Source organism: Gorilla gorilla, chromosome 7 (genome assembly GCF_029281585.2).
Source record: "Gorilla gorilla gorilla isolate KB3781 chromosome 7, NHGRI_mGorGor1-v2.1_pri, whole genome shotgun sequence".
NCBI classification, from domain to species: Eukaryota; Metazoa; Chordata; class Mammalia; order Primates; family Hominidae; genus Gorilla; species Gorilla gorilla.
In genome coordinates, this window is record NC_073231.2 from 46,639,712 (window position 1) to 46,651,774 (window position 12,063).

General features: G+C 38.2%; 1 protein-coding gene across 18 annotated transcripts in view; it reads left to right on the forward strand.

The window, feature by feature from the left end:
• The window catches only part of STAU2 (staufen double-stranded RNA binding protein 2), a 330,469-nt gene that overhangs the window by 10,993 nt on the left and 307,413 nt on the right, over positions 1–12,063 (forward strand). Inside the window, exon 4 of one of the 18 annotated variants that reach the window (XM_055349013.2) lies at positions 2,044–2,099. The exons of the other annotated variants lie outside the window; for them this stretch is intronic. The gene's annotated coding sequence lies outside the window, so the exon portion shown is untranslated. The remainder of the gene's footprint in view (positions 1–2,043; positions 2,100–12,063) is intronic. 18 annotated transcript variants of the gene reach the window in all.

Sequence of the window (12,063 nt, forward strand, 5' to 3'; positions counted from 1 at the left end):
TGTTGTCAGTTTTGGTGTTATATGCTGCTTGTGTTACACAAATGCAACTAACTCTCCCTCATGTAAAGTTGTTATTTAGTTTTCTCCTCTACTAGAAACTTCCCTAGTGCAACAAAAATTACTTTAACCAAAAACATTACTAATAATTTAAAGAAATCGTAGTGCTGTCCTGTGCTTAGTGCTTCCTGTTTCCTCACAGCTGCTCTCAAATCCCAGTGGAAGCATTATGAGACCTTATTTGCAAACTGTTATAGGTGTGAAGTTGCCACTAAATAACTTTCTATGGATACCTGCCATTAATTATTTGGTTACAATTAAAATAATTTTTCATCTTCTGCCACAGACATTTGGAAATGACCATTTTATGCTAGCCAACTTCATTGAAAATTATAGTTTATGGATTAGTCCTAATGAGGATTTACTAACTGGCTATGTTGCAGGTCATGTTGAATCAGGCATTGCAAACAGTTCCTAGGCAATTCTCTACATGGCCACAAGCAACTCCCTGGATGTTGGCTAGAAATCGTACACAGTGCCTGGAGATATACATACTTAAATTGTACAGGTTGAGTATTCCTTATCCAAAATGCTTGGCACTGGAAGTGTTTTGGATTTCAGATTTTTTTAGATTTTGGAATTTTGCCTACAGGTTGAGCATCCCTAATCCAAAAATCCAAAATCCAGAATGCTCCAATGAGCATTTCCTTTGAGCATTATGTTGGTACAAAAGAAGTTTGAAATCTTGGAGATTTTGGATTTCAGATTTTTGGATTTAGGATGCTCAATCTTAACAGAAGTGTATTCCTAGAACAATTTAAGAGACCCCCCCTTCTTGTTACTGACTATAACTGTCATCCCCCAGACTGTTCAAGTCTGAGATAAAGACTCTCTTCAGCTAAACATAGAGTTGAATTCTTAAATTCATGAGTGATTTTTGAATCCTACTTTCTGGGCAACCACTTTCTCATAACAGTGAGGGTTCTCAAGGTAAATGTGTAAAGGGGCCCAGTGTGGTGGCCCATGCCTGTAATCCCAGCACTTTGGGAGGCTGAAGCAGGAGGATTGCTTGAGCCCAGGATTTCGAGACCAGCTTGGGCAACATAGTAGGACCCTGTCTCTACAAAAAATAAAAAAAGTTAGATATGGTGATACATGCCTGTAGTCTCAGCTACTTGGGAGGCTGGGGTGGAGGATCACTTGAGCCTGGGAGGTTGAGGCTGCAGTGAACTGTGATCATACCACTGCACTCCAGACTGGGTAACAGAATGAGACCCTAGGCATGCAAAGGGGATTTAAGTTGATTCTCAGCTTGAAACAGTTGAGATTTTTACTATGTGATTTTCAACGTTGTCTCTAGGATTAGTACTGCATTTTTATTTGGGAAGTCTTTTGTTTTCTCTGAATTAGATGCTTTTTTATTTTTTTTTTGAGATGGAGTCTCACTCTGTTGCCCATGCTGGAGTGCAGTGGCATGATCTTGGCTCACTGCATCCTCCGCCTTCCGAATTCAAGCAATTCTCCTGTCTCAGCCTCCTGAGTAGCTGGGATCACAAGCGCATGCCACCACGCCCGGCTAATTTTTGTATTCTTAGTAGAGATGGAGTTTCACCATGTTGGTCAGGCTGGTCTCGAACTTCTGACCTCGTGGTCTGCCTGCCTTGGCCTTTCAAAGTGCTGGGATTACAGGCGTAAGCCACCGCGCCCGACCTACATGGTTTTTTATTCATAACAGATTCTTCCATATGTGTTACTAAAACTAATTAAAAACTAAGCTATTGAATGTCAGGTTATTTGATACTAACTTTGCCTAACTTTATTATTATCATAGAACATGGGTGTTCCATGTTCTGTTAAGATAATAGCACTTTTCTGCCTTTAAATTGTGATCATAGTTGTTGTTTTTGCCTTTTAAGAATGTGTGTTATTATCCATGTGCAACTTATGCTTACTGTAGAAAATTAGGTGTGATAAGCAAAAAAAAAAAAACCAAACCCTGAAAAACAAACAAAAAAAAAATCACAAAAAATTCCACTTCTTTTACAGAGATAATCACTGGTAACATTTTGGGGTGTATACTTCTAGATTTTTTTTCTATGCAGGTATGTTTTTATGTGAATATATGTTACTTTTTAAAAACTGGGATTATACAATATGTAATGTTCTGAAGTGATTTAATAATAATTCTTAGTTTGGATGTACTAAAATTTAACCAAGCCCTTATTGTTGGACAGATTTTTATATTGTAGTTAGTGCCATAGTAAATTTTTTTAATATACATCTCTTTGTCCAATTATTTTCTTAGAATTAATTATTAGAAATGGAAATACTAGTCAAAGATGTATGTGGATTTTAAAGATATTTGGTGTATAGCTCCCAAAAAGACAAAATTATATCTGCCAGAAGTGTATCTACCTGTTTCCTTACTTCCTTGACAAAATTTCAGTCTTTGCTAATCTGTCTGACAAAAGGTGGTATTTTATTTTGTGTTTCTATAATATTTAAATATTTTTTGTTCTTTCGTGTTTTGCCTTTTGTGGATTGCTTATATATGTCTACTGTCATCTATTTCTTTTTATTTGTAAATAACATTCTTTGGATTATGCCCCCTGATAATTTTCTGAGTTAGTATTTATAATCATTACTTTATACTTTTCACTCATTATTCAACAGATAACCAACAGGAGTATACTAGTTTCTGGGGTACCATAATATGTACGAGTATGGTATATTTTGGGCCTTTCTCCCTGATCATTAATTATAGGTCCCCCGGGAAAAGGAACTCATTTTAGCAGTAAGCTACAGCAAATATAAATTATGAAGATACATGCTGTGAATAATATTTTTAAATGAGTAGCTGAAGTAGGGCCAAGTTTTGGAGATTAGCTGGTGAGGTAGGCTTGACAGGTCAGTGTGTCCTAAGGAATTGGAAAAGTCTATATTAGGCGGTTGTAGTATTGGGAGAGCCTAGCAACTGGGAATTTACAGTGATCAAAATAGTCTGGTGATTCTTTTTAGTGAGGTTTGGTAGTAGATATTGGGAACATGGTAGCTAAGAGGAAGCTTTAAGGCCTAACTGAAGTGGAAGGGATGACAGGCAGGACAAGACAGAATTTTTCCATGTCAAAGGAGTAGCAGAACCGTGTAGGGCAAGAGGGAGCCAGGTGTTATTAAAAAAAAAAAAAAAAGTTTTTATTACACTGGATAGTGTAAGACCAGAGTATGACTACCAAGAAACAAAGTCTAGAGTGTAAGGAATAATGACAGCTATCTCAGAGGTTTGTTGTGAGGAGTAATTGAGATAATAAAGGCAAAATGCTTAGCATTGGTGCTGGTACTACTGCTATTAATTTTACTATTAATATTGCTGTTGGCTATTGCTGCCTGACTGGAAATTGGTGGGAAAGGAGGGCAGACGGCAGACATTTAGGTAGATCATTGAGTGAAGTATTTGGGGGAATGAACCACTTTCTCAAGCCCAGATTGGCTTCGAGATCCTCCTGCTTCTTGCCACAAGCACCAGGAACTCTATTCTTTTCTCTTAAAAGTTGCTGCTACTTAGTAGTAGTTACTTTTCTTTCCAAGACTGGGTGTGGAGCTCTGTAATCTGCTCATGTCTCTTGTAGCCGTAGAATATAGCCTACAGTTAGGGGATAAGAGAAATAGTAAACATAAGGAGGTTAAAATGTGTAAGAAAGACTTCTACTTTCCCCTATGCTGGTATAATGGGAACTGGATTTATTTTATATGTAGCCAGCTTCCAAGATGGCCCCCAATGATCCCTGCATCCCGATATTTACACCGTGGTGTAATCCCCATACACACTATATTGAGGTTTATCTGTGGAACCAATAGAATGTAACAGAAGTGATGGATCATTTCTTAGGATAGGTTATTTATAATACAAATGTGGCTCTGCCTTCTTCCCCTCACTACCCCCAACCTTGGATTACTCACTCTGAGAATAGTTAGCTTCCATGTTGTGAATGGCCCGATGGGGAGGCTCATGCTGTGGGAAACTGAGGCCTCCTGCCAACAGCCAACAAGGAACTGAGGCCTCTCTAGCCAACAGCATGTGAACGAGCCTTCTTGGAAGCAGATGTCTCAGCTTTAGTCAAGCTTCCAGTCCTAAACATCTGTCCTGCTGACACCTTGACTGCAACCTCATGAGAGATCCTGAGCCAGAACTACCCATCTAAGCTGTTCCCTGATAGCCAACCCTCAGAAACTGTGTGAAAAAAAGAAATGCTTGTTTTGTTTGTTTTTAAATTTTTTTTAGCTTTTTTTGAGTTGAAGTCTTGGTCTGTCACCCAGGCTAGAGTGCAGTGGTACGATCTCAGCTCACTGCAACCTCTGTGTCCCAGGTTCAGGTGATTCTCCTGCCTCAGCCTCCTGAGTAGCTGGGACTACAGACGTGCACCACCGCACCTGGCTAATTTTTTGTATTTTTAGTAGAGATGGGGTTTCATCATGTTGGGCAGGCTGGTCTCAAATTCCTGACCTCAGGTGATCCTCCTGCCTTGGCCTCCCAAAGTGCTGGAATTGCAGGCGTGAGTCACCGTGCCTGGCCAATGCTTGATTTTTAAACCCACAAAATTGGAGGTAATTTGTTATGTAGCAAAAATCTACTCTTCCTCTTTAAATAACTTGAGAATTTATAAAATATATAAACAATAGCTTTTAGACATTGATGACAGGCAGCACCAGACTGTGATCCCTGAGAGAATAGGAACAAGTGAAGGTAAAGCCCTTCAATTGTAACAGCTTACTGCAGAGCCTAGAGGCAGTTTATTGGCTGCAGTGCAAGGTGTGGAGGAACCAAAACAGAGCCCAGCAGTCCTACTGAGATAAAAAGACAAAGATAAAAATTTGGGAAGATCAAGGCGATTAGAATTACAGGGCAGAGTACCAGAGAATAAAGAGCTAAGGGGGTTGGGATTGCCGTTGGGGAGGCATACACTAAAAAGCAAGAGAGCATGAACAAGTGAGCATGCATTTTGGAGATCTCCAGAGGGTTCTCCTGGAGTCTTTTGCTGAGTTCTGATTTCGTAGATGCTTGACAGGCCCTACCTGAGGCCAGAGAAGAAAACACTTGGAAAGCACGAAGAAAAACAATTTCCAGAGTTCACAATAAGGCTTCAAATAGTCGTGTTCCTACTATGCAGAGTAAAGGATGTCGTAGAGTACATGGGGCACTGGGAAGAGTCCTCAGAAGGCTCCAAATGATTCCAAGTAACTTAACTGCACCAGAACACTATTTAGAGGAATACAACAAAATTCAGAACCCAACAATGTAAAATTTAGTTTTTGTCATTCAGTCAAAAAATGCTTGCTTTGACATTAGCAATGGATAGAATATCTAGACAGAATATCAGTAAGGGACTAGAGGACCTCAACAACAGTATTAATCGACTAGACCTAACAGACATATACAGAACATTCAGCAACAGCAAAATATGTATTCTTTTTTTTTTGTCTTTTTTTTTTTTTTTTTTGAAAGACGGAGTCTTGCTCTGTTACCCAGCCCAGAGTGCAATGTCTCCATCTTGGCTCACCGCAACCTCCGCTTTCGGGGTTCAAGTGATTCTCCTGCCTCAGCCTCCTGAGTAGCTAGGATTACAGGTGTCCACCACCACACCGAGCTAATTTTTGTATTTTTAGTAGAGACGGGGTTTTGCCGTGTTGGCCAGGCTGGTCTCAGACTCCTGACCTCAGGTGATCCACCCTCCTCGGCCTCCCAAAGTGCAGGGATTATAGGCGTGAGCCACTGCACCCTGCCAAAATATAGATTCTTTTAAAGTATACATGAAACATTCTCCAGGCTGTATTAGGCCACAAAACAAGTTTCAGTAAATTTAAAAAGATTGAAATCATGCTATGTATCTTTTCCAGTCACAGTGGAATGAAGTTAGTAATCATTAACAGAAGGAATACTGGAAAATTTACAAATATATGGAAATTTACAAATATGTGGGAATTAGAGAATACTTAGAAATAAATTAAAATGGAAACAATATATGTGACTTAAATGATGCAGTGAAAACAGTCCTGAGAGGGAAATTCTTAGCAATAAACATCTACATTAAAGAATAAGAAAGACCTCAAATAAATAATCTTACTTTACATTTTAAAGAAACTAGAAAATGCAAAGCTACCAGAGAAAAGGAAGTAAATAAAGATTAGAGTGGAGATAAATGAAATAGAGAATAGGAAAATAATATAGAGAATTAGTGAAACTAAAAGTTTGATTCTTTGAAAAGATCAATGAAATTGACAAACGTTTTGCTAGACTGACAAAGAAAAAACACAGATAGGTATAACTAAAACTAGACGTGAGTGTGGGGACATTACTACTGACCTTAAACAAAAAGGATTAAAGAGAATACTGTGAGCAATTTTATGCACAGATTAGATAACCTACATGAAATGGACACAGTTTTAGAATACACATTACTAAAACTGACTCAGAAGAAACAGAAAATATAACAGACTTACAAGTGAACAGATTGAATTAGTTAAAAAACCTCCCAAACTAAGATTACTTGAGCCTGGGAGGTTGAGACTGCAGTGATCCATGATTATGCCATTGCACTCCAACCTGGGTGATAGAGTGAGACCCTATCTCCAAACAAAACAAAAACCCCCAATCAAAAGTCCAGTACCATATTGCTTCTCTGGTGGATTCTACCAAATATTTAAAGAAGAATACCAAATATTTAAATATTTAAAGAGTATGAGAATCGCTCTCAAACTCTTCCAAAAAATTGGAGAGGAGAGAGTAAGAATACTTCCTAACTTACTCTTTGAGGCCAGTATTATTACCCTGATACCAAAGCCAAACAAAGACATAATGCGAAAATTACAGACCAATATTCCTGAATAATAAAGATGCAAAAATCTTCAACAAAATACTAGCAAACTGAATCTAGCAGCATATTTAAAGGAATATGCACCATGGCCAAGTGGGACTTATTCCCAGGATTGCAAGGGTGGTGTAGTACAACACATTAACAGAATGAAGCGGGGAAAACCCCCACGTGATTGTTTCAATTGATACAGTAGGCAGTTGACAAAATTCAACAGCTGTTCGTGATAGAAATGCTCAAAATCAGGAATAGTAGGGAACTTTTTTTTTAAACATTTCCTCAACATTCAGCGTTTATGAAAAAACCCACAGCTAACATCCAACTCAATAGTAAAAGACTGAAATCCTTGCCCTTATGATCAGGAACAAGGCATGGATACCCATTCTCACCACAGTTATTCAAGTTGTAGTGGAAGTTATAGCCAGAGCAGTGTGACAAGAAAAAGAAACAAAGACATACAGATTTGGAAGGAAGAAATAAAACTGTCTCTGTTTGCAGATGACATGGTCCTATATATAGAAAATCCCAAAGAATCCAGAAAAACCTCCACTAAAGCTAATAAATAACTTGAGCAAAGTTGTAGGTACAAGGTAACACACAAAAAACATTTGTGTTTCTGTATACTCGCAATGAACAATCCAAAAATAAATTTTAAAAGATTGCATTTATAATAGCATCCAAAAGCCTAAAGGAGTTGACTTGCTTATGAAAGACTTGTGCACTATAAACTATAAAACATGTTGAAATAAAGAAGACCTAAATAAGTGGAAAGACATTTTGTGTTCATGAATTGGAAGACTTTACATTGCCGTTAGGATGGCAATACTGTCCAAAGCAATCTCCAGATTCAATGCAATCTCTATCAAAATTCCATTGGCCTTTTTTTTTTTTTTTTTGCAAAAGTTGGAAAGCTGATCCTCATATTCATATGGAATTGCAACAGATCCAAATAGCCAAAACCGTCTTGAAAAAGAAGAATAAAGCTAGAAGACTTATATTTCCCAATTAAGAAACTTACTGCAAAGCTACAATGATCAAAATAGTGTGGTACTGGCATAAAGATAGACGTATAGACTAATAGAATTGAGAGTCCAGAATTAATGTATCTGTAGGCAATTGATTTTTAACAAACATGCCAGGATGATTCAGTGGGGAAAGAATAATCTCTTCAAATGGTTTGGGGACCCCTGGAGATGCACATGCAAAACAATAAAGTTGGACCCCTACTTCATGCCATGTATAAAAATTAACTCATAATGGACCAATGGCCAAAATACAAGAACGAAAACTTAAAACTCAACAGCAGAAAAAAAGCTCAACTAAAAAATGGGCAAAGGACTTGGAATAGACAGTTACTCTAAGAAGATAAACACATCATTAATACTCAACATCATTAGTGATCAGGGAGATGCAAACGAAAACCACAGTAAGATACCACTTCACACCTACTAGGATGGCCAGAATCAAAAGACGGGCAGTAACTGGTTTTGAGGACGACGTGGAGAAACTGGAACCCTCGTATGTTGCTGGTGGGAATGTTAAATGGTTCAGCCTCTGTGGAAAAAAGAGTTTGACAATTCCTCAAAGGAACACATAGACTTGTCATATGACCCAGCAATTCCACTCCTAGGTATATACCCTGAAGAATTGAAAGCAGGTACTCAAACAAATACATGACCACACATGTTCATAGCAGCACTATTTGCAATAGCTAAATGGTGGAAACAACCCAAATGTCCATCAGTGGATGAATGAGTAAACAAATTGCAATAGTCTGCATTCCATAAATTGTCTAGCAGTAAAGAAATGAAGTACAGATACATGCTACGATGCAGATGAACCTAGAAAACATATTAAGTGAAAGAAGACACACACAAATGGTCACATATTGTATGATTCCATTTATGTGAAATATCCACAATAGGTAATCTATGAGACAGAATGTAGATTGTTGCTTGCCAGGGCCTGGGATTAAGGGCGAATGAGAAGCAACTGCCTAATGGGTGTTGAATTCCCTTTTGGGGTCATAACAGTGTTTTGGAACTAGGTATAGGTGGTAGTTGTACAACACTGTGAGTGGACTAAATACCACTGGAATATTCACTTTATTTTTTATTTATTTATTTTTTTGAGATGTAGTCTCCCTCTGTCGCTCAGTCTGGAGTGCAGTGGTGTGATCTCAGCTCACTGCAACCTCTGCCTCCCGGGTTCAAGGGATTCTCCTGCCTCAGCCTCCCCAGTAGCTGGGATTACAGGCACCTGCTGCCACGCTGAGCTAAATTTTGTATTTTTAGTAGAGACGGGGTTTCACCATGTTGGCCAGGCTGGTCTTGAACTCCTGACCTCAAGTGATCCACCTGCCTTGGCCTCCCAAAGTGCTGGGATTACAGGAGTGAGCTACCGTGCCCAGCCGAATGTTCACTTTGAATGGATTAATTAGATATTATGTCAATTCTACCTCAATAAAATATTAAAATGCTTACAGAGAAGAATGAAAATATGACCCATAGCCAGGATTTAAAAATTTTCTGAAAAGAAAGAGACCCAGAAATGATAAAGATGATTTAGCAGACAAAGATATAGAAACAGTTGCTACTAATATGCTCTAAATGTTCAAGACGCGAGGGCAAAACAGAAAGATGATGTGGAAATACATAGAAAATATAAAAATAGAGATGAAGAATGCAGTATCTGAAATAAAATATATATTGGATGGGATTAATAGCAGATAAGACACACATCAGTGGGCTTGAATAGATAACAATAGTGACTATCCAAAATGAAGAACAGGGTGGAAGGACTAAAGAAAAAAACAGCATCAGTGAGCTGTGGGAAATATCGAGTGGTCTAAGACGTGTAATTAGAATCCTAGGAGAAGGGAGGGGCAACAGAAAATATTATAAGAAATAATGACTTTATTTTTTATTTCAACAGTTTTTGGGAAACAGGTGGTGTTTGGTTACATGAATAAGTTCTTTAGTGGTGATTTCTGAGACTTTGGTGCACCCATCACCCAAGCAGTGTACACTGTACTCAATGTGTAGTCTTTTATACCTCATACCACTTTCACCCTTTCCCCAAGTCCCCAAAGTCCATTGTATCATTCTTACACCTTTACATCCTCACAAACTTAGCTCCCACTTATGAGTGAGAATATATGATGTTTGGTTTTCCATTCCAGAGTTATTTCAGTTAGAATAAGTCTCCAGTTCCATCCAGGTTGCTGTGAATGACATTAAGAAATAATGACTTTAAACCTCTGTTCTCTGTTTAGTAGAAACTATAAACCTGTAGATGATGGTAAGAAGTCAACCTGAAGTAGAAGAAATATTAAAAAAAAAAAAAACCTAACCACGCACATCATAATCAAATAGCTGAAAATTGGTGGTATTGAAATAAAAATGTTGTTGTTGTTGTTGAGACAGGTCTTGAGACAGGTTTCCCAGGCTGGAGTGCAGTGGCACGATGATGGCTCACTGCAGCCTCGACCTCCCAGGCTGAAGCAGTCCTCCCACCTCAGCCTCTCAAGTAGCTGGGACTACAGACATGCACCACTATATCCGGCTAATTTTTATATATTTTGTTGAGAAGGGGTTTTGCCATGTGGCTCAGGTTGGTCTCCCAACTCCTGGACTCAAGTGATTCACCTGCCTCGGCCTCCCAAAAGGCTGGGATTACAGGCATGAGCCACTATGCTCGGTTAATTTTTTTATTTTTAGTAGAGATGGGGTTTTGCCATGTTGGCCAGGCTGGTCTTGAACTCCTGACCTCAAGTGATCCGCCCACCTTGGCCTCCCAAAGTGTTGGGATTACAGGTGTGAGCCACCATGCCTGGCCCATTTTTAACTTTTAAAAAGATAATTGACTACAACAAAAATACTAACAATGCCTTGAGGGCTTATACATAGAAATTAATTGATGTCAGTAGCATAAAGAATGGGATAAGGGAAAGGGAAGTATAGAATTTTTAGGTGCTTATATCATACATGAAGTGGAATGATATTTGAAGGTAGGCTGTGTATGTTTTAGAACAATTCCTATACGACAAAATAAAAATAGTAAGCCTATGTAGGATATAAAATGGGTACTAAAAATAATCAGTCTAAAAGAAGATAGATAAAGATGAAGAAAGGAACAAATAACAGGACAAAAACATAGCAAAACAGTAGATATAAATCTAGTAATATTGACAATTATACTAAATGTAAATGACTTAAATGCTCAATTTAAATGGCAAAGATTGTCAGATTGTATAGAAGAGCAAGACTCAAGTACAGATGCTCCATGACTTATGATGGTGTTAGGTCCTGATAAACCCATTGTAAGATGAAAATATTGAAAGTCAAAAATGTATTTCATACACATAATTAACTGGGCATGGTGGCTCATGCCTGTATCCCAGCACTTTGGGAGGCCAAGACTGGCAGATAATTTGAACCTAGGAGTTCAAGACCAGCCTGGACAACATGGTGAAAACCCATCTCTACAAAAAATACAAAAATTAGCTGGATGTGGTGGTGTGCACCTGTAGTCCTAGCTACTTGGGAGGCTGAAGTGCGAGGGTTGCTTGAGCCCAGGAGGTCAAGGCTGCAGTGAGTTATAGTCTTCATTGCATTCTAGTCTGGGTGACAGAGTGGGACCTTGACTCAGAAAAAAAAAAAAAAATATATATATATATATATACACACACACACACACACACACACACACACACACACACACAACCTACTGAACATCATAGCTTAGCCTAGCCTACCTTAAATGTGCTCAGAACACTTAAGTTAGCCTACAGTTGGGCAAAATCATCTAACATACATCCTATTTTATAATAAAGTGTTAAATATCTCATTGTAATTTATTGAATGTGATACTGAAAGTGAAAAATAGAATGCTTATATAGGTACTTCAGTATGGTTTCTACTGAGTGCATATCACTTTGTCACTATGGTAAAGTTGAATCATAAGGTGAACCATCGTAAGTCAGGGACCATATATTTATGATGTTTACAAGAAACTCATTTTAAATAGATACAGATAGATTAAATAAGAAGGACGGATGGGGACTTTTGCCTCTGGTCCATGTGGTGTAACAAGGATCGTGTTTACTGTCCTCTTGAAACAATCCTACCCCTCTTCTCCAAAAAAACAAAATATGTAGAAACAACAATGATTAAGACATTCAGGTCTTAATCTCAAGAAT